Below are 20,517 nucleotides of genomic sequence, written 5' to 3'. Positions count from 1 at the left end.
CGCCTTGAGAACACAGCACAGCTTGTGCATTTGAGCACAAACTCTCAATCACACTCCATTTTAACAACACAGAGACAGGTAAGCACAGTACATTTGTGTTTAGACAAAAAAAACCCCAGCAGCAATAAATGAAGGCCTAGTTGCTTTTAAAGGTAGCGGACACGAGGGCATCACAATTACTTCATGATAATAATGAAAAGCGCAAATCGATACAAAAAGTCAAATTAAATGTGTCTCAGAAAGACTTAAAGGATGCCAAGAGTCCAGCAGGAAGGTTAACAGAGGGCTGATACGTCAATGTGTTTAACAGAGCTACATATCCTTTGATAATGAGCTTTTAGCAGTATTGTTTAAACCACAAACAATCCTCTAAGACAACCCCAATCGAAACTATATTGTTAGGAAATTTATGCAAGGTAAGATTTTCTGCTTTTTTTCTAGATTTCATTGAGTTATGCTGTTATGCCTGTTATTGTATACCTTGTGTTTTTTTCTCCTCTCCTTTTTGCATTAGTATTCAATTCAGATGAAATTTCAAAAGACCGGAACATATGAATTCACAAAAAAAAAAAAAGAAAAAGGAAAATGACAGGTACATGGCCAGGGCTACATTGCCAAAAGTATCTATTAATAATTGGATCATATTCTTATACAACCAGGCACACTTGCATACACACACAAGCATGCACACTTTCAACACACCTCTCTAGCTCTTCAGAGAGAACCAATTTATACATACTGTACTGAACCCCCCACCACCACCTCTCATCTCTCTCTTTGCCTTGCCATGCCCCTTTTCCTTTCCCCATTCACCCATATAGACACAAACACGCACACACACACAGAGACACGCACACATAAACACACCGGCACGCAAAGCACCCTGACACAATCCACCACCCTGCCACACATACCGAAGGGGAGGACACATCCCTCATAGCGCCCAGGAAATTAACTTGACATTTGATGCAGACAGAAAAAAATATATTTTGGTGGGGGAAGGAAAAAAAAAAAAAAACAAAGTGTACCAAAGCAGGGATAGCATAAACCCAGCCCTTGTTCACCCTTCCCCACTCCACCCTCCTTAAGCCCAGGGATGCATTCGAGGGGGATTTTAGCGATCTGCAATGCAGACGCCACTGGGTGCCCATGGAAAAATGAGCTTCATCTTTTGCCTGTCCTTGCCAGTATATGCTGTCTGTCCTTCTTTGTTTCCATCTTTTATGATCTAGCCGCTCCATTTTCATATCCATATTCGTGCAGATTTTATTTGGAAGGAACTTGAAAAATATGTGCCACACTTGATGTTGCTTGCATTTCAAATTGGCCACACCCTCTAAGATATTCTTTGTGAATAAATATGATGAAGGATGATGATGTTTTAATTTGTATCAACTTGGCTTTTTTTTTTTTTTTAAATTTAGCTGTTATCTGCTAAAACCTTGGAATGCTACACCCACTGCTATTCTTTCGTTTACATGCAATATTTAAATAGCTTTGCAAATCTGGTTAATCACTCCAAAATGAATAAGCGTTTAAGAAAGCAAAAAGCAATAAATGGTCTATTGGTTGCAATTCTGTGCAAAAACCAAAGCAAACACGGATGTTTCTTTAGCAGCGCACCTAAAATTTAACGCAGCAGACTAGAAAATAAAGCGCAGCGTGATCTTGCATAAGATTAACATAGTCTTGTAGTAACCTCAGCAAGGAGCCCAAACACTGAGAGCGAGAGCAAGCCACAGTTAATACATCATTATGCCCTGCTACCGTTTATACCCGTGAACACACACAATGTGCAGCGAGACTGCAGACCAGCTAGTGTCTGTCTCAATATCCCCTGCATTAGACATGCAGGAATGTTAACATCATTATGCACAATTGTGAGTGTGTTTCTGTGTGTGCCCTCCCCCCTTTTTTTCCTCCCCTGCCATATTGTGTCTGCGGGTTGGTCCGTGTGTGTATGTGTGCACGTGTGTGTCTGAAAGAGGGCGGTGTTATTTAAATATGATTGTTTGCAGGCGAGCAGAAGGCATTACTGACTGTTGACTGTTGTCTTGATCAGCTTTGGTCATCGGGGTGAGATGCTACAGGAATTAATTTCACATAAATAAATATATTGTGCAAAATGTTCAGTTGTTGATAAGGATTTTATTGGGTAACTGCAGGATTTATATTCAAATAAGGTATGAAAATGAAATACAAGCAGGGAAATCTAAACCCATAAATACATTTCAAGAAAAAACTAAACAAAAAACATTTCATCTAAAAAAAAAAAATGCTATGCAATTTAGGATGTAAGCAATGTGACTTTGAGTTTAGTAGACCACAAATTATTCTTTAAGGAATTCTATGCTGATGAAACCGTGATGATGCAGTAACCCTGTCATGGCTCTGAACATCCACATTAACAGCCAATTCTAATATCAAGAAATATAATGCAAGCATATTGCTTTTTAGAGGTAGAGGGAAAAGGACCTGGCTGTCTTCACCTAATCCCTACAGTTTCTGTATCACGTACGATAAAGTTTTCACTGTGATGGCAAGGAGGAGGGGTGTGACCGTTATTAGCATGGTGTCACTAATATCTGCTCTGCATTTTTCTGAGGTGGTGCAGCCAAAATATTGCATCATCCCAGCACGCACGCTCACACAGACACACGCATGCTTTTTGCAGCCAGTGAATCACATTTGCATTCACTGCATTTACAATAGCGTCCTCAATGAGCACTATACATTTTGTTGCATCATAAAAATGGAACGCGGTTCTCCGCAAATAATACAAATCCATATATCGTTTATGCATTGCGGGTAAACAGAAATAAAGAGGAATTTATAAGGAGAAAGTCTTGAGAAGAGATTTACAATGAGATTCAAAAGCAGTATTCTTCAGTTATATGACACAACTTAAAGAAAGAATGTGTGTGTGAGTGTTGTATACAAAGTCCTTGGCATCCCTCTCTGCTTATACAAACTCCCCCCCTCCTGCTACTACGCTTTCTCTTGCTGCCAGCAATTTGCATGTATTTGCATGATTTTTACGATGTGCATATCCTTTGTTCTGACTGTATGGTGATGCAGAAGAAAGCCTCCCTAAGCAGCGCTATTACACAGCCCACTGAAAGCTACTTAGATATTATATGAAAAGGGGGAAAAAAAGAACTGTAGCTTTATATATTTTAATTATGAATTGATAAGATGAGATGTGCACAAATACCAAACTCATCCTCTGGTGCATCCGTGATTAGAATGAAGGGTGTTGGGGGTGGGAGTGGGGAAAAAAAGAGATGAGGATGTTCTAGTTTTGTGGAATTTTTGAACAAGCATGGAAAAGACATATTATGCTATCGCTAAGAGGCATGAGCATCTGCAATATATAGCATGGGGAAAGGATTGCATCCAAGCATGAAATATGGAATTACTTGACAAATAGGAAATAGGAAAATTATAGATGGAAACTAAATCATTGAAGAGAAAGAGAGAGGGAGAAAAAAAAACTTTCAGTATTTTACAGTGTGTTTTTTAAATAATTCACTTTTTCTCCCTTAATTTCCACTTTGATTTTACTCATCCTTTTCTTTTTTTTTTTTAAATTGTCTCTTCTTGTATAACCTGATCATGAAGAATGAAGCCTTCATATTTACTGTGCTGTTAATACTGTGCAAAATTGGTATTTTGCTCTTTGGGATTGGACGAATGCGATGCTTTCTCGTATGCTGGCATCTTTTGTTCTGTGCTGTTGTTTTATCTACGAAGACCAGACAACATGCGCGCTCGCGCACGCACGCACTCGCACACACATACACACAATGACACTTTAGTGCTCCTTAATCATACAGACACATGCAGATGACTTCATTAATCGCTGTGGGATAGCACTGATGATACAGAAGCCGGCCTGCAAAGACTCGAGGGTTTCGCTGAATGCAGGCGGCACATTATAAATACTTACTCCCGCTGGCACCCTAATAGTAAGCAGCTGTACTTCAAATCTGCATGACTGATAGATGATTATGACTATAGCATAACAAATGAGGTGATGGAATATAAACAAACAATACTGTGTAGCAGACATCCTTTATTTTTTATTAGTGCTTGTTTTAATGGTCGACAGATATGACTAAAGGAAGATTTACAGTGTAAATGTTTTTGTGTTGTCTAAGTTGTGTGAGAGAGGGAAAGAGAATGAGGGTGAAATTTAAGACTTCTACAGACTTTTGCAGTGACTGCTCCTACCAAGTGACTTGCCCTGACCTTCTAATTGGCTCTTCTGAGAAGTCCACCGAATGTGTACGAGTACTGGGAGTAATTAAGAACAGTAATGCCACAGGGCACTGTGACCTAAGGGTGCTAATATGCCACCATACCGGCGCTTCTTCTTTCTTTTTCTTTTTTTTCTTTTTTTCAGCATCAGCAAGAATCAAACTAAGAATATATGATATATATATATGGAATATTATGAGGAATATTTGCTCTTGCTGTCAGCTAATTTAGAAAGAATTTCATTCTTATGAGAACCATTCATTAAACTAATCATTAAAATATCTGTCTGCCTACGATTGCATAAAAATGTTGCATGTGAACAGCAAGATGCCTTGCACGTAATTAGTGTTAATGTGCGGGTTCTGGTAGCTAGAGGAGATGTTTCTTTTGCAATCACTTCCTGGTTGTAGTTACTGTTTGTGTGTGCATTGTTGTGATGATGAATAGTGAGCAGTAACCTCTGTTTCCCCCGTGCTTGTTGTCTTTGGTATCGACCACAGGGCAAAGAATGGGTCATGGGATTTGATATTGCCCACGATCACGTTGCCTGAGCTCCCTTCAAACCGCTGTTATTCTGTTTACTGTGTCCTCTGGACCACTGCTAACATCTATGCCTTTATCCAACACACACGGGCTAACTTTGCTGCAGGCAAACACACACACACACACACACACACACGCACACACACACACATCGGTGGAGATAGGCATAGAGGAAAAAAAATCAGTCAAAACAACTGGCAACAAAGAAATTTGGATGTTCCAACAAAATTCTTTATTATTTTGTATTCAAAACATCCAAATGAGTTTCAAATGCATAATAAGACCGCAACATGTGTCTAGCAAATCGATAATTCAATTATGTTTTATAGAATAAAGCAATTATTAATAAAAAGCCAAGCAAGAAATTGGTACAGAGTGTTTTACTGAAATGTTTTGTCCTTGAACTACCAGAGGTCACAGTAAACTTATGTTTCTGATAGATACACAAAATACACTAAAACTAAATGTTCATACACGTTCATTTCGAACAGTTTAGACCAACAACACACACACAAACACACACTTGGTTTATTAACCAAAGCTCACCTCGTGTGGGTCCATTAGAGAGCAAAACCCCCGAAATCTTGTGTTGACCTCTACTTCCTGCTGCAAGCAGTTCCTCTCTCAGCTCCCTTTCTCCAGCACTGCAGCAATGAAAGACATACACAACACAAGCAGGGAGTGTTTACCAAGCGGTAACCTTTACTTGTTGAACAGCTCTTCCCGAGCAAATCACAATTAACGGGTTTTCACCCAAAAAACATCAGAATGACAGCAAACACACAGTTATATGGTTAAGGAGGGAAATAGCTAGCATAGCGAAGTTTGCTTGGAGGAATTCCAATTGGCAATAACTTTGTGCAAATGTCTTCTCAACCTTTACTCTTTGCCACAAATAGTACGCCAAACCTGGGACCTTACAGAACATGAACGGCTGACTTGCGTATCACTTGAAGGTCATGGCAAGCAGTTTTGCATACTTCAAAATATCATTATAAATCTTTGCTCAAATGTTAAAGTTTTTGCTGCGGCGTTTTAACGCTATAATATTAAAAGAGTCTGCTATTTCTTGTAAACTGCCTGATTATCTCTGGTGTATGCCAACACACTTTCTGCAGCCATGTTGTTTGAGTAATGCATTTGAGGTCAGAGATGGTCATTACAGACTGCAGCAGCCTATGAGGATAGTTTGAGACTTAATTTGTGACTTTATCCAGCGAGCCACCATGTGAACCTGAACACATCCTTAAACAATCAGGAGTATTTCATTTTAGCTTCTCATTTTCTGTCCTTTTGCCCCCTGTATATGAAATATGACCGGTGGAACTCTCCTCACCTTGAGACAGAAGTCAGTTAAAAAATTGGCCCGATGTCAGAAAGTTGAACATGGATGACAAAGCGTGCACTTTAGACATAACACTTCTTTAGGTTTCGCCGCTCTCATGTGGTGCTTATGACTCATTAGGAGGCTATGTACAGAAATATACTGTAGGCTACTATGTAGTCACTTTAGACTGGCTTTCTTTCCTCCTGTGTTCCCAAGTGATTGCGAGACTCTTTTAGCGAGTCAGTGTCAAACTGACAGGTGCCACATTTTATTAGAGCCCTGTATTAAAGCTCTCGCGCATGTGCAAAACAACACATTCACCCTTGCAGTGCGTGCTGTATGAAGTAATTAATAATGCATCTACGACATCTTATTTTTCCCATTTACTTGCCTTTTTATTTCATCAAATACAGGTTTTACAAGCGCATTGATATCAAGCACCCTGAAAGAAACGTGGAAGTCTTGCATCTCTAAATTCAATCAAGACTTTGGGAGTAAAAAAAGAACAAAAAAAAGGAACATAAATAAATAAATAAATCACTGAGATATCGGTGCATATTCTCATACTCCCCACTGCAATGTTCCACATATTTCTGAGTGTGTCTTGCGGTCGTGTGGCAAACCAGTGTGCGTGTGTAAGTGTCTGCATTCATGTGTTGCTGTGTCTATGTGTGTTTCTAGCCCTACGGCAGAGTTTAGGGTAACTATACAGCATTCCCCCTCCACCTTCACCCTGTTCCCTTTGCGGCTTGTGTGACTTGTCTCATCCCATCTCCCTCCTGCTCCTCTATCTCCCTGCTTCGCTCTGCTCCCCTTGCTCTCCCCACCACAACGCTTTGAGCCTACATGTGTGTTGGGTGGATTGGGGGGCTGGTAGAGGTGCTACACTCTACCAAAAAAAAAATAAAAAATTCAAGCCGGCTTTCTTTTAAGCGACACTGTGGTGATGCATTGGATGCTAAATATAATGCAAATTGCAGACGTATACATATCACAGGCAATCGCGCACCGAGGCAATAAAAGAGAACATAAAGGGAAATGTACACGAGCCATAAAATGATTATCTTGTGTGGAGAAACATTTTTTTTTAAAAAGACCATTTAAGTGAGCTGCAGAGATTTGGAAGAGATTGTAAATTAAAATGGGGAAAAAATTACGACTATTTTGACTGAAGTGACGCAGGATTGACGGTGTCTTTCCCACATTGTGCGACACCTTCCAATTGCACCTGCCTATATGACAAAAGGGAGTAGTCGCAGAACAAAAGCATTTGCTTTATGAGAGGTGTGTCTTCTCTCCACCACCGTGGCTTACAGTGTTTCATTATCCAAAGTCAAGGTCTGCTTTGCCACCCAGCTCCCCCATGCTGCCTGTCTCATTTCCTCTCAGTAACAATCCATTAGCCAACGCGAGATTCAAACTCACAGCCTTTTAATTATTCTCACATCTTTGGCAATGCGCCAGGGCATACCACTCATCAGAGGAAACCGGGAGGTAGGGAAGGGGATCAGCTGATATTGTGTACATACTTTATGCATGGAAAACTGGGACAACAGGCAAGTGTGCAAGGACGCAGAATTCACATGGGAATAATTACACGTAATCTTTGAGACAGTTTCAATGTATAAGGATGGCAACTCACAAATGAATAGACTAACAGCAATGCACATCCACGTACGGGAGTTAACGGTCATTTTAAGCTAAATCTTGAAATTGTAGCGAGAGCCAAATTTCCTTCGGTAACATACTTTCCCCAGATTGGTGAGCCCCATATTTTTTGGCGTGTAAGCTGTGTGTGCGTATTTGTCATTGTATGTGTGTGTGTGTGTGTGTGTGTGTCTTTGCCTGAATCCTTGGGATGATGTGTGGCATAATTCATCTTGAATAATTTCCTGCACATTCTTTTTCATGCTCAGGAGCACTTCACGATGAAAGGGAATGCTAATGCTGCGTCTGTATCTGACTGCACAATGTGTGTTTGTGCGCTGGGGATGTGATTGCGTGTGTGTGTGTGTGTGCGCGTGCCCGTTTGTGCCCGTGTGTGCCAGCTCACTAAGCACATTTATGATAATTAACAGATAGGAGAGGTCAGCTAAAGTGTGTGTATGTGACAGCGAGAGTGAGTAAGAGAGAAGGAGACAGAAAATGATAGGGAGAACAGTAAAGCGTTCATTTACATAAACTTACAATATTGTCAGTGCCTTTCTTAGCCTGCTCTGTAGCGTTCGTATTGTCATTTTTGAAATTTTCAAAAAATTCTCTAAATTCTCACTTAAGGTAAAATGCTGCATCTTGTATCTATAACGTTTAAGTAAGCAAAGCCATGTATTTATATTATATACAAAAAGTACTTTTAAATTGGCAAGTGTTTGAAAATCATAGCAATCAAACAACTTAAAGAACTGCTTAATGTTTTAAAAAGATGGTAAATGCACACAATTTAGTTCTTTTTTCATATCTATATCTATATAGATATATCTATATATATCTATATAGATATACCTATAAGGAAATAGTTGGAGTGTCTCATTACAGTGCTTTCATCGAGGCCTTAACGAAGGCTCCGCTGAAAATTGTTTCCAGGGATAAAAATACACTGACGTGCCAAATTGAAATTCCCAAAATATTAGCAAATGTGATAGCCGCAGTGCTGGTATTAGCGCTCGTACACAATAAGCGGCGAGCAACAGAAAGCTAAACACAGGTCGATCTGCTAAGTGACAGTAATCGAAGGAATTAATAGATGCAAATGAAATGCTCGGCATGCATAGCTGCCGACGACAGTATCTGAATAATTGACTCTCAGATCTGTGTGCTATCCACATGCTTCACGGAAATTTGTATGCATTAATGTGTATGCGTGCGTGTGTCTATGCCAGCGGACATTTTAGGTCTACCCTCCCCACAATCTCACTACCGCCAAACGCCTTAAGATGGTGGCACCTTGAGGCAGAGAGAGACACTCTTACAGAAAGCCAGTCTCCTCCTCCCTTTCCCCCCCTTCTTTCTCCTCAGGTCCTCATGACAACACAGGACAGCCCCCCCACCCCCACCCCCCTTCCTAACCCTTAGCCCCCCTAATAAATATTTAATTCATCCCTCTCTAATAAGGATATTAGGCGAGTACACCCCAGCCCTGGCGTATATGCATGAGTCCTTTCTCATCAAATTTACATAAAAGGGCCAGATGCTAATGCGAGCGTAGCAACTACTGCTCACCATTCTATATGCAGTGGTAGTGCTTCCTCATCCAAGTGCTCATATAATTTAATTGCCGAACAGCATATATTTTTCAAACGATTCTCCGTATTCAAATTTGTAGCCCGGCCTCAATACCACATGCCTTACAAAGCGCGCGACGATGGGCATATTTTAATTGTAGGGGATGCGCGTCTAAAATATTTGCGCTTATTTAATTTTTTTTGCGAAGCCCCTCCTCTCATACATAATTACAGAGGCACTTGATATGAAAAAGGAGGGGAAAAACAATGAAAAAGGGCGTTGTGTTTTACACAATCAGAGCCCGCTCAAAAATGAATTACTAATTCAACGATTAAAGCCAGTAGAGTTTTGGAAATTGCGTTAGGATGACAATGCAGAGATAGTTTTATAATAGGAAATGATTATGAAAACAATGAGAGGCAATTTGAATTAAAACTGCACTTTGGAAGCAAGTATCTAGATACTGACAGATTGCGGTTGTGTACACAATGTGTTCTATATTTAAGAAAACAACATCTGAGTGTGCGTTGCCCTAACACCCTAACACCATCTAAATGCAGAGTATAGCACGCAGTCTTGTGTATGTAATTAATAGAGAATGAATTATGCAGTGACACCAAATGTATTATTTACACGCTTTGAAGCAGGTTTCAGATGCAAGTGTACTAATTCATTTATAGTGCATAGTATTTGCATAATCAAAAGCCAGCAGAGCACAGATATAGACAGGCAGACAGCCAGATTCAGACTTTAGCAAAAATAGCACTTGTGCGTACAGCCTTAGTCTGCACTGCTGCTGCCACAGTGCTGATATCTTATCGTACAGCCACGAAGCTGAAAGCATATTTTACTAGTAAGTTGTTGTAATGTTAGATTTTGGGGAATTACAAACATCTTATCAGCTTAAAAAACACTCCATTAAAAACTTCAACAGGGGGTGCAGATAAATAGTAAGATAAGCTATATATCAACTTGGATTTCAATTATTTATTTATTTAGTTATTGATTTTTAGACAATAAGGTGGGAAATTCTTTTTCTGTTTTTTTGTTATGCATTAAAAAAGGCTGGTTTGTATTTCCTCAAAAATCCCTCCTATGTCTGTTTTTTTTTAAATTGTCTTGAAATTGCGCTTTTTGTTGAATATTTTTTACACTGTGATTAACTTTAAAGGTGATGCATCAAATATGGGGGGAAATGTAGGGTGCTTTGAGAGCATACTAGCATGCATACTGGCAATGCAGATTAATAAGATTTGGGTTTGGGTTAAGTGAGGGGGTTAGAAGTGTCAGTCTTGGAATTACCAAATTTCCTTAATGTTCAGTTAATGGAATAAAGTTCAGAGTTTTACGCATGCTCAGAACATTTTCAGGTTATCATAAGATAGTTTTAAATGATGAATGTAAACTCATTTTGGTTCCAGTTTTGAAGTTTTGAAGATGAAATTTTTAAACATAGTCAAATAATTTGACAGTCTACTTACATTTTATTTCTAACATCATACTAAAAAAGATTAATGATAATATTAACAGAGCTCATAGTTGCTGACAAAGGCAGGATTACACCATACAAACAACAAAAATGTGTTGCTTTCAAACTCAATCCCATTATGTTGCATAACAGACATTTGACAGTTAAGTGAGGTGTCTGACTAACATGTCGGTCATGCATATCCACACAGTTAGTTGAAGGAGGGGGGGCATACAGTGTGGCAGAGCACAGCATACCCGCTGCTCCCCACAAGACATTCAAGTGGCCATGCATGATGTCATTAAAAAGGGCTGGGCCATGACATTCTTTAGTGGATTATTGGCAAGTTATGGTTGGCTGGTCTGTTATGGAGAGTGGCTGATCAGATCCCTGTTAATCAGCAGTGACACCCTTAGTGAAGTTAGTGACACTTTTAAGCGTGCGTGTCTGTAAAACACGAATTTGCTATCTCAGACTCTGTTTTGTGTTATATATCGAGACGCTTATGAATTTTTTACGAGCTAGATTACCATAATAACTTCAGTTTATGAATTAAAAAAAAGAGGAAACAAGAAGAAACCTGAAGCTAATCAATTAACAAATGTCAGGGATTTAAGCAAAAAGATGTAACCTTACACAAAAAGCTGTGTTTACGCTAAGCCACGGAGACAGGGGTGGGTGGCATTCTAGTTTCTTGCATAAAACACTCTGTATTCACCTGCGCACACAGACACGCACACAAACACACACGCTGAAACTAGGAACCTGTCCTGCATTGGCAGGGACTGATGCTGCCATGCGCAAGGTGATCTCACCTACCGTTGCCAAGGCGACACCAACCAGAGGGAAAAGCTTATTGTGTGTGCGCATGCGTCTGTGTGTATGTGTATGTGCTTGTGATTGTGACAGAAGCTTGAGCTGGAAGAAGAGAGGGAGGAGTAGGAGAAGGAGGGCCTGCAGGAATTCACATTGTGCCTGGCTTGTTTAAGGTTTATGCCTCATTCACTTACTACCCTTTATCAGGGGAAATACTGAACTGGCTCATTCAATTATCAAGACAATAAATTCAACACAGTCGTGTTGTTAAAATAGCAGGCCAGCGCTTTATTGGAGAAAAGACCAACATATGGGGAGGAAAAGAGGTCTGTGTCAATTAATTTGCATATGCTATATGGAGAGACAAAGATAAACAGGAAAACATGGAGGCCTTCATGCATACATGCTCACACACTGACAGGCATGCAGACGCATACAAGGATGCACACTGCAGGCATACACTTAAGGTCCACCACACTTACACAGCGCTACTCATTTAGGGAAACAGACAAAACAATCCCCCCTACTACCAGCTGGTAATGTTGAATTCTATTAGTGATGAAGAGCTAACTCAGACTATAGGAGTCATCTGCTCATCAATGGGTGGTGGTGGCCTAGGCTTGCTCCACAGCCATGAATGCACTGAATTCATTACCCCTGGTGCACAGATGGTGTCTGGCCGCCTGTCTCAAGTTCAAGTTCATGTCCAGGGGACACACACACACACACACACACACACACAGATATACACAAAAAGCCACAACACACACACACACACACACACACACACAGATATACACAAAAAGAGTGAGACATGGCCCAAGCCAGACAGACGTTGTTGACTGAGACACAGCTATTGTTCCCTTTCATCAACATGACTGTGGTAGTCTCACTAGCTATCCACGATGCATGGTAGGGCATAAACGCCACTATGTAGATACACATGATGTCTTTTTTTTTAAACTAAGTGGCTGTAACTAACTAAGTAACGTGTATAACTCTGTATACCCGCCAATCTACCAGCTTTTTTTTAGCGACTTGCACAGGAATATATTAATTATATATATATATATATATATATTTTATATAATATACTATATTATGATATATAGTGATGATGTGTGTGTGTGTGTGTGTGTGTGGTGAGAGAGAGTGTGTGTGTGTGTGTGTGTGTGTCGTGTATGAGAACTATATACTATATTCACATCCTTTGTCTGGCGCACAAATTATCCAAGTCTGGTACATACTATAAACCTGCTATTGCACCTGCTTTACACAGCACAGAGGCACAGAGGAATCACATAAAGCGCCCAGACACACTCACATAAAATATGCTGATTGCACAGCCAATGAATATGAAAACACCTTCTATGATGGTCGTCATGGTTATGTTACTCAACAAATCAGGTGAAAACTTTGGTGTGGCAGCAGTGGACTGCATGTGTGAACATGGATGGAAGGCTAACCGATAATAAATATAAATTATTTATTATACTATAAATATATATATATATATATATCATATAATATATATATATTATATATATATTAGTATATTTATACATTAATATATAGAGCAATATAATGGATGAGCCTGTTTTATACTATACTGTACTAGGAACACCTCCGTGAATAATATAAAAGCTCCTCACAGACTGGAGGACACTTAACTAATTTAAGGCATATTTTAGAGACCATGCACAACAGGAGATGCACATTTTCAGCATCAGTTAAATGTAAGTTTCAGATGGGGCCAAGTAATCATCACATGTAGAGAATGCTATTGATTATTTTTTGGACTTATGGCAGCAGTGGCTTCCACTTCATATAAAACCAGCATTTTGAACCAAATTAGAATTTAAAAGCCCAAAAACTACACAAACGCTAGCCGCCAATCATACTGCATCTTCCCTGCATGCAGCAAAGGAGGTTATTAAGTAGGAGAGACATGCAAGTGTGATTTGCAACTGTTTGAGACCTGATGCTGCTCTCTCCTGGTAATAGCACAACCAAGCATTACATTTCAAATTCTATTCACAAGCCTTGAACTAAGGTCCATTAGTGACTACTAGGATAGATCAGCAGCATACACAAATTCAGCATATATGCTTTTTCTTTCTTTTTCTTTTTCTTCTTCTTCTTCTTTTTTTTTTTAAAGAAAACCAATATATATATATATCTATATATCTATATATCTATATCTATATCATATATTATATATATATATATATATATAATATATAGTATATATATAGCATAATTTTGCAATAAGGACAGGCTGAATATGCCACAGTCGAAAATTTGGCTAATGACAGGCTATGAGATGTTGCCTTAGTGACGGAGGCATTTTTTTAATTTTTTTTTTTATATTCCTGACTCCGAGTTGACATTTGGTGTGCCCCCCAGACTTAAAAACACTGTTCTCTTTCATAACGCTAGACAAGGATTTCAATCGACTTAACCGAGGACAATAAGACTTGTTTTATTCACCGCAGCTCGGCCCAAATTGTGTTCTCAAATTTCTTTCGGCCAAACGACCCGGTATTGTATGCCGTCTTTGACAGGGGTCGGGAACAAGAGACACTAGTTTTGTCTGACGGTGTGAGAAAGTCTGCAAGAGACCTTTTCAGCAAAGCCGGTGTTGAATTCAGCCACTGTGCCTCTGTTTAACACGGCACCTAAATAATCCTCTGTTGCAAAAGACTGTGAACATATGCTGAACTTGAAATAGGACTTAATCAGATGGGGTTTTTTAATCTGAACTTTTTTAAAAAAGAAAGGGGAAAAAAGAAAGGAAAAACATACACTGTGAATGGGAGTACAAAGAATGAAAATGAAATTAAATCTGTAAATATTCAAAATAAACAGGCAAGCTGGAAACACGTGGGTTGCAATGGAAACAACCTCTCATTTTTAAGATCAGGCAATCATCGAGAAGGCTAGCAGGCATCTTCGCAAGCTTACAGGCGTTAAAAGCTCGAATCTACAGCACCATGAGTGATAAACTTCTTTTACTGGAGGAAATGTGTTTTCTTTTTTTAAAGGCCCGTCTGAGGGAGGCAGTTAAATGTGCGTTACAACGCTTGGTCCCATGTGTCACCCCACAGTTTTATCTGTGCCAGCTAATTTTCTACCCCCGACATTGTTTTCTTAATCTCAATTAGGACGTTCGCGGTCAAGTTCAAATACAAAGTGCTGAGCTGTGATCCATTCAGCTGCTCCAAGACTCATTTGCAAAATTATTCTCGAGGAAAATGCCCGGATACGCGCGCACACAGGGCACATGCGGCCATAAACCGCAGAGTTTTAAAATAATGACACCCCCCCCCCCAACCAAGTCCTCATTATCACTTGCTACAATTGTGGAGACATTAACGCATTCAGGACCGTTACTACTCCAAGTTTAGGAGCGCCGCGTCGGCTGGGGCTGGGAAACGTCGCCTCTTTCTTTGGGGATGCAGATGAGTCTGGTGCACTTGACGTCTTTTCATGACCCCTGTCGTCCCCCATCCCCCCACCCAGCCCCTCCAGGTCCTCACGGCGCTGTCTGTCATACTGGGCCTGGGCATGGCATTGCCACTTGCCCCACCGAGCGTGGGAATGGGATCGTCCAGTCGTTCACATCTCCTGCACTGCGGTTAACGGAATCAATTAAGCGGGCCCGATCCCCCACCCCCGCCCACCCCAACATCTCCCCAATCCCCTCCCTCCCTCCTGTCCTCCCTCTTCTGCCACCTCCCTCCTGCTTTTACCCCTATTCCCCACCTCTCTCTCTCTCTCTCTCTCTCTCTCTCTCTCTCTCTCCATTTTTGTCACTCCAGTATATGTCCTAATTATTACTGTTTGGGATGCCAGCGCCGTTTCCTGGCCGGACTCGATCATGCTGGAATAAGAAGCATGGAGTCGTACACGTGGATTACTACAGAAGCTCTTAATGCCAATCTTTAATGCTCCCCATAAGCTTAAAAACTACATTTAGATTGAAAACAATTTGTAGAAAGTATGAAACAATTTAACATAAGTGTTTCAGTCTAAGGAAAAGTTCAGTGTGTGTGTGTGTGTGTGTGTGTGTGTGTGTGTGTGTGTGTGTGTGTGTGTGTGTGTGTGTGGTTAAATGTGGATAAGCTTGCACGTGTGTAAGGGGAGGGAGGGATACAAAAATAATAATAAATAAAAGAACAAAAATAAACCCATTTAGATGAATCACATCTACAGTCTCAGGTCCATGGGGAAACTGAGTAGGAATAGGTGGTCCAAAAGTCCTCGACGAGTCTGGAAGTAGTTTTTACTTTCGGTTATCTAGCTTTATGACGAGCAGAACACTCATACAGCTAGATAACCAAAGATAACAACCCACTTCCCAATCTTCAGCAATAATCCACATGTGTATTTCATCTTCTGGTCTCCAAGTTTCCATCTCTCAGAACTCAAATATACATAGCGGTGGGGAAAAAAGTCATCAGTTTCCTGCTTCAAGTCACATTGTGCATTATATCCCTTATATTCCCTTATTTTTGTCGTTGAGGGGACCATAGTACAGCCCGAACTGTTAGACACCTGGTGTAAAAGAAAAAAAAAAGATATATATTCCCAGTGTTAATGTCATATTCACTTGACATTAACCAGTATTACTGAGCTGAAGAGGGCCTTCAAAATCGCGGTAAGGTGTAGTCATCCTTGCACGGGGCCATCATTTGCAATGCAAATAGCTTCAATCCCACAAAAGGCTCTTTCGCCTCTATTAAGTCGTTGTGGCAGTGGCAATAGATATCCTGCGAGGCCAGTGGAGAAGAAACGCGGCAGAGAAGGTGGGAAATCCTGTTTCCTGTGGAAAGTGCAATAACAGCAGAGGGAATTGCGACGTAAATGTTTCGGATTATGAAGACAGGAGCTTGGTTTTTTTTTTCTTTCTTTTTTTTGGCCAGAGTGTCAAGTTGTCCGCTCGCATCCAATGTGTACTTAAGGAAAGATAAAAACCGATGACTATGAGCCAAAGGGTCCGTTCTGCAGGCTTGCATGGTCGATCAGTCTGAAAAGGGGGGGATAAGGGCCATCCCCAAAGGATAGGGGGCTGGGGGTGGCCAAAATATGGACCAACCCTAGTGAGGTCAAAGGCCTCAGACCACGACAAAGTAACTCCGGTGATGTCATAAAAAAATAGCAAATGCAGCCTCATATCAATGCTCAATCTTCATCCATTACACAGAGCGCGTTGGAGTAAGTCCGCCTTGCAGCGAGCAGTCTGCACACCCTCTCTCACACAGAGATGAAAATGAATCGCAGAGGGAACCATATGTGGGGGTTTTTTTTTACACAGAATGAGAGCGATTCTACTGCTTTTAGTGGGAGACGCGAACAGAAATTGCAGCTATTAAACAATAAAAACGAAACAACTTTGTGAGGAGAGCATCGCTGCGCTGCTTGAGCGCCAGCGTCTTCCTGTCTAGGCTGTATTTTTCTATTCGCAATAACACGGTACCCGTTTGCTCACTGCTCTGCTCCTCACACGAGACACATCTGTACAACAGGAGTCAAATTGCTCTCACGTGCTCGATCTTTGCGTCGAAATCCTTAATAGCCGCTTGTGTGTTGTTGTTGTTGTTTTTGTCTTTTTGCCATCGTCGCAATCAGATGGGCAGACTACAATGGCATTCAGGTAGGCTGCCGGTGTCGCCTCCCGCGGAATGAGACCCCAGCGCTTTTCCGCGAGGATGTTAACCCGCTCACTTTTTCCGTAGAAATGTAAGTAGTTAACTGATAGCTCGGCACAAATAGGTCAAAAATATAGGGGCTCTGTAAGTGTGTCAACAATAACACGCACATGGAACATGTGATGGATCATGCGCAGGAGCATGCAGCTGCAGGTTATCGAGTGCATTTCTTGTATCCTGTGCAGAACTTTGATTCTGTTCGAACTGCGAAAGGCTCTCAGCTCACAATAAAATAAAATTAAAAAGGTCAATCTCACACCTTGGCTGAGTCGGTTCATGCGTGCATATCGGTGATAAATTAACATCCAGTTATTTGTCAATGGCACATTAACTTTCTTTTCTCCTCTTCTTCAGGTGTTCCATTCACTTGCTACAGTTTTAGACCTGGCCCTCAAGTGTACTCTCGTTTCGTGGATGGGAGGGGCAAAGCAGAGGTGTTTTAATGAGCAAATATGAGTCACAGGGCCTGTGCATTTCAATGGGGGATTACTCTACACACTTTGCTCCTTCAAACGTTCACAGTCACATCTAGTAAATTCATATTTGCGAATCTCAGCTGTCCATTTCCAAACAACATATTCCACTCGCAACGTGATATAGCCTATCCGAATTTGCCCAAATGCGATCTCCGCACAATGGAAAATGCCCCCAAATTATATCATTTACGCACACATTGTTAATGTCTTTATTTCTTTTAATGCACCGTAAGCTTCACCACATCCAAAAATCATCCTGTCCTTCTGTTGATCTGTTGGGTGACTAACTGCATATCATTGCGGTTTTCGATATAAAGCACACCTGATTAAGGTAAAGAGGGGTTCAGAATGGGCCTCCACACAGAGACCACGCTCTCATTACAGCTCACCGTTTTTCAGAGGTAAGACCTGCTGATCCTTGTGCAATTACAAGAAGCTGCATTTCCGCGAAAGTTAAAGACACAATGCCGAGAAGCCAAACATTTCAGAAGGGTGCAGTTCTCTTTGCAGTATTAGCTTTATTCGAACATACGACGCATTCATGCGTAATAACACCTACATAAGTAAAACTGTACAACGAACGCTTTGTTTTTAAGACGGTGTGTGACGATTTTGGTGACGTTATTCATTCAGAGTAAAGTCAAACTTTTTTGTGTTTTTTGTGTCTTTTGTACCAAGACATTTCAGGTCCTTCAACAAACATGAAAAAATATGCGATTGGATCTGTTTCTGTTCCTAAATGAGTCCGTCCTTGTTCTCCTTTCTTTTTTCAAACACATCGCTCTCGAAATCACACTTCTCTCACTGCATCCAGTCCACACAAACAAAACCCAAACACGGTGGATTCATTGACGCTGAAGTATGCCTTATGTAGGTGTAATAATAATGTCAAATTTTGGACAGCACTTCTTTTTATGCTCGGCTGTTTTTCATAACCAAAGAGGACGAAAGAAGATTATCTCTGACGCACCTTTTACTCTAGTAACACTGCTGACAATCTTTAAAGATGACTTAATTGCAGAAGGCTGAAATGAAAGAGTGAAGACGCTCTTAAAGTTAATAGCATTAAACTATTCTTTGTGAGAATAAAGCCTAACTTAGGATCTGAATGCATCTAAAGGCTGCCAATCAGTGTCTTATTTCCAAACTGTGCAAAAAAGGTTAAAAGCCACAAACTTCACATTTCTTTCCTGAAAGTGTAACGCAATTGCGAGACATCATTCAGCGACGTATTTTAAGAAAACAGCAGCGCATGTTTTTAAACGATAGTCTAGATTCAACTTTTGCGCACAAGGAAATCTTTAAATCAGACACACAAGTTGCACTTACTTCCTAATGGCGAGTCACAATCAGACCAGAAGCCGTCCCAACCCGGTGAAGAACAACGGGGTCCGAGTGTACCGTGATATGGTGTATGTTCCCTTCAAATATCCCAGCCGTATTATTTGGTGGGTGGGGGGGCGGAAGGGAGGGGAGGGGGGACTTTAAAATTGCCGCTAACACTCTAGCCTGTATTCGGCGTGCTACAGCTGCTCTGTGCAAAGCATGAGCATCCCACGCACATGACAGACGAAGAGAAGGAGAAAGAGGGAGGGATGGGGAGAGGGAGAGACACAACTTTCCCATAACGTCTACAAGCACCAAATAAAAAAAAGTGCATGCACAGTTGAGCTTCTCAGAGTGTGCAAGTTTTTTTCTCCCCCTGTTGATGGTGGGTTCGGATGAGGAGGGAGGGGGTGATGATGATGATGATGAGGAGGGGTTGTGGGTTTTTTGGGGGGGGTGTGTGTGTGTGTTGTTTGTGTTTGGTGGGGGTGGGGGGTGTAAAGTCCATCCTTCTGTGTGAGCAGAGGACGTGCTCTGAAATTCAAACAAGTTCCCTCGGTTCTTTTGTTGCACGCACGAACTAAGGCAGCATTGTTCGCGGTTTGGCGTGGACAACTCCCTCCTCTTGCCTGACCAGGTTGCGAAGTGAGCCTCGCAGTTGGGTGGTAATGAATTTGCTGCAGGCGCTTCGCTAACACGCTTTGACAAACGGAACGCATTTACCGGTTTCCAGACAGAGGGGAAATGATTTGCTACATGCAATTCCCAAACTAAGTCTAGAATGGGGTCAATAATGAAAAGAAAGGGGAGAAACACACTTTTAAACTTCACTCAGAATCTTTTGATTCAATCTCGGTGTACAGCACAGGCCCATACTAAGACTTATAAATCCACCTTGGTCCCAGTTGCCTAATAAGAGGTAGGCTAATCTCATAACACACACACCGCCCCTCCCAAATTGGACACACACACACACACACACGTCCGCACGTATACACAGCTTGGAGAGAGAGTGAAAAGAAAAGAAAGATGAGAGATTTTTTTTTACACCACAAAAAAAAGTTAGAATGAAGTGACCCACTTGTCAGTAACCTACAAGTAGCCAGTGTCTTTATATAATTCTCTCGGTGAAGACGTACTTTTTTCTTTTTCTTTTTTGGGGGTGGGTGTGGGGGATATATTATACTGTTCGATATTTCCCAGTAAAACTAGTTAAAAGGCTTTCCTCCTGCCAGAACACCATTTCTTCCAGGCAAACGCCTCGGGCTTCCCGCTCTGTTATTTCCACCGGCCACAATTTCCACGTAGCCTATTTTTCATTTCTTTTAGCAAATCATCATGTGACCGAAACACGGAAAATGCAAAAAA

The 20,517-nt window shown here is 41.0% G+C and overlaps 1 protein-coding gene across 20 annotated transcripts in view; it reads right to left on the bottom strand.

Moving 5' to 3' along the window:
* The window catches only part of mef2cb (myocyte enhancer factor 2cb), a 111,576-nt gene that overhangs the window by 16,539 nt on the left and 74,520 nt on the right, over positions 1-20,517 (bottom strand). For all 20 annotated transcript variants that reach the window (XM_042221230.1, XM_042221229.1, XM_042221234.1 and 17 more), the window contains one exon: positions 5,350-5,447. The gene's annotated coding sequence lies outside the window, so the exon portion shown is untranslated. The remainder of the gene's footprint in view (positions 1-5,349; positions 5,448-20,517) is intronic.

Source organism: Haplochromis burtoni, unplaced genomic scaffold, assembly GCF_018398535.1.
Source record: "Haplochromis burtoni strain Fernald_Lab_line unplaced genomic scaffold, NCSU_Asbu1 Contig_63, whole genome shotgun sequence".
Taxonomy (NCBI): Eukaryota; Metazoa; Chordata; class Actinopteri; order Cichliformes; family Cichlidae; genus Haplochromis; species Haplochromis burtoni.
The sequence above is the reverse complement of the archived record's forward strand: the minus strand, read 5'-3'. Positions and strand labels throughout refer to the sequence as shown.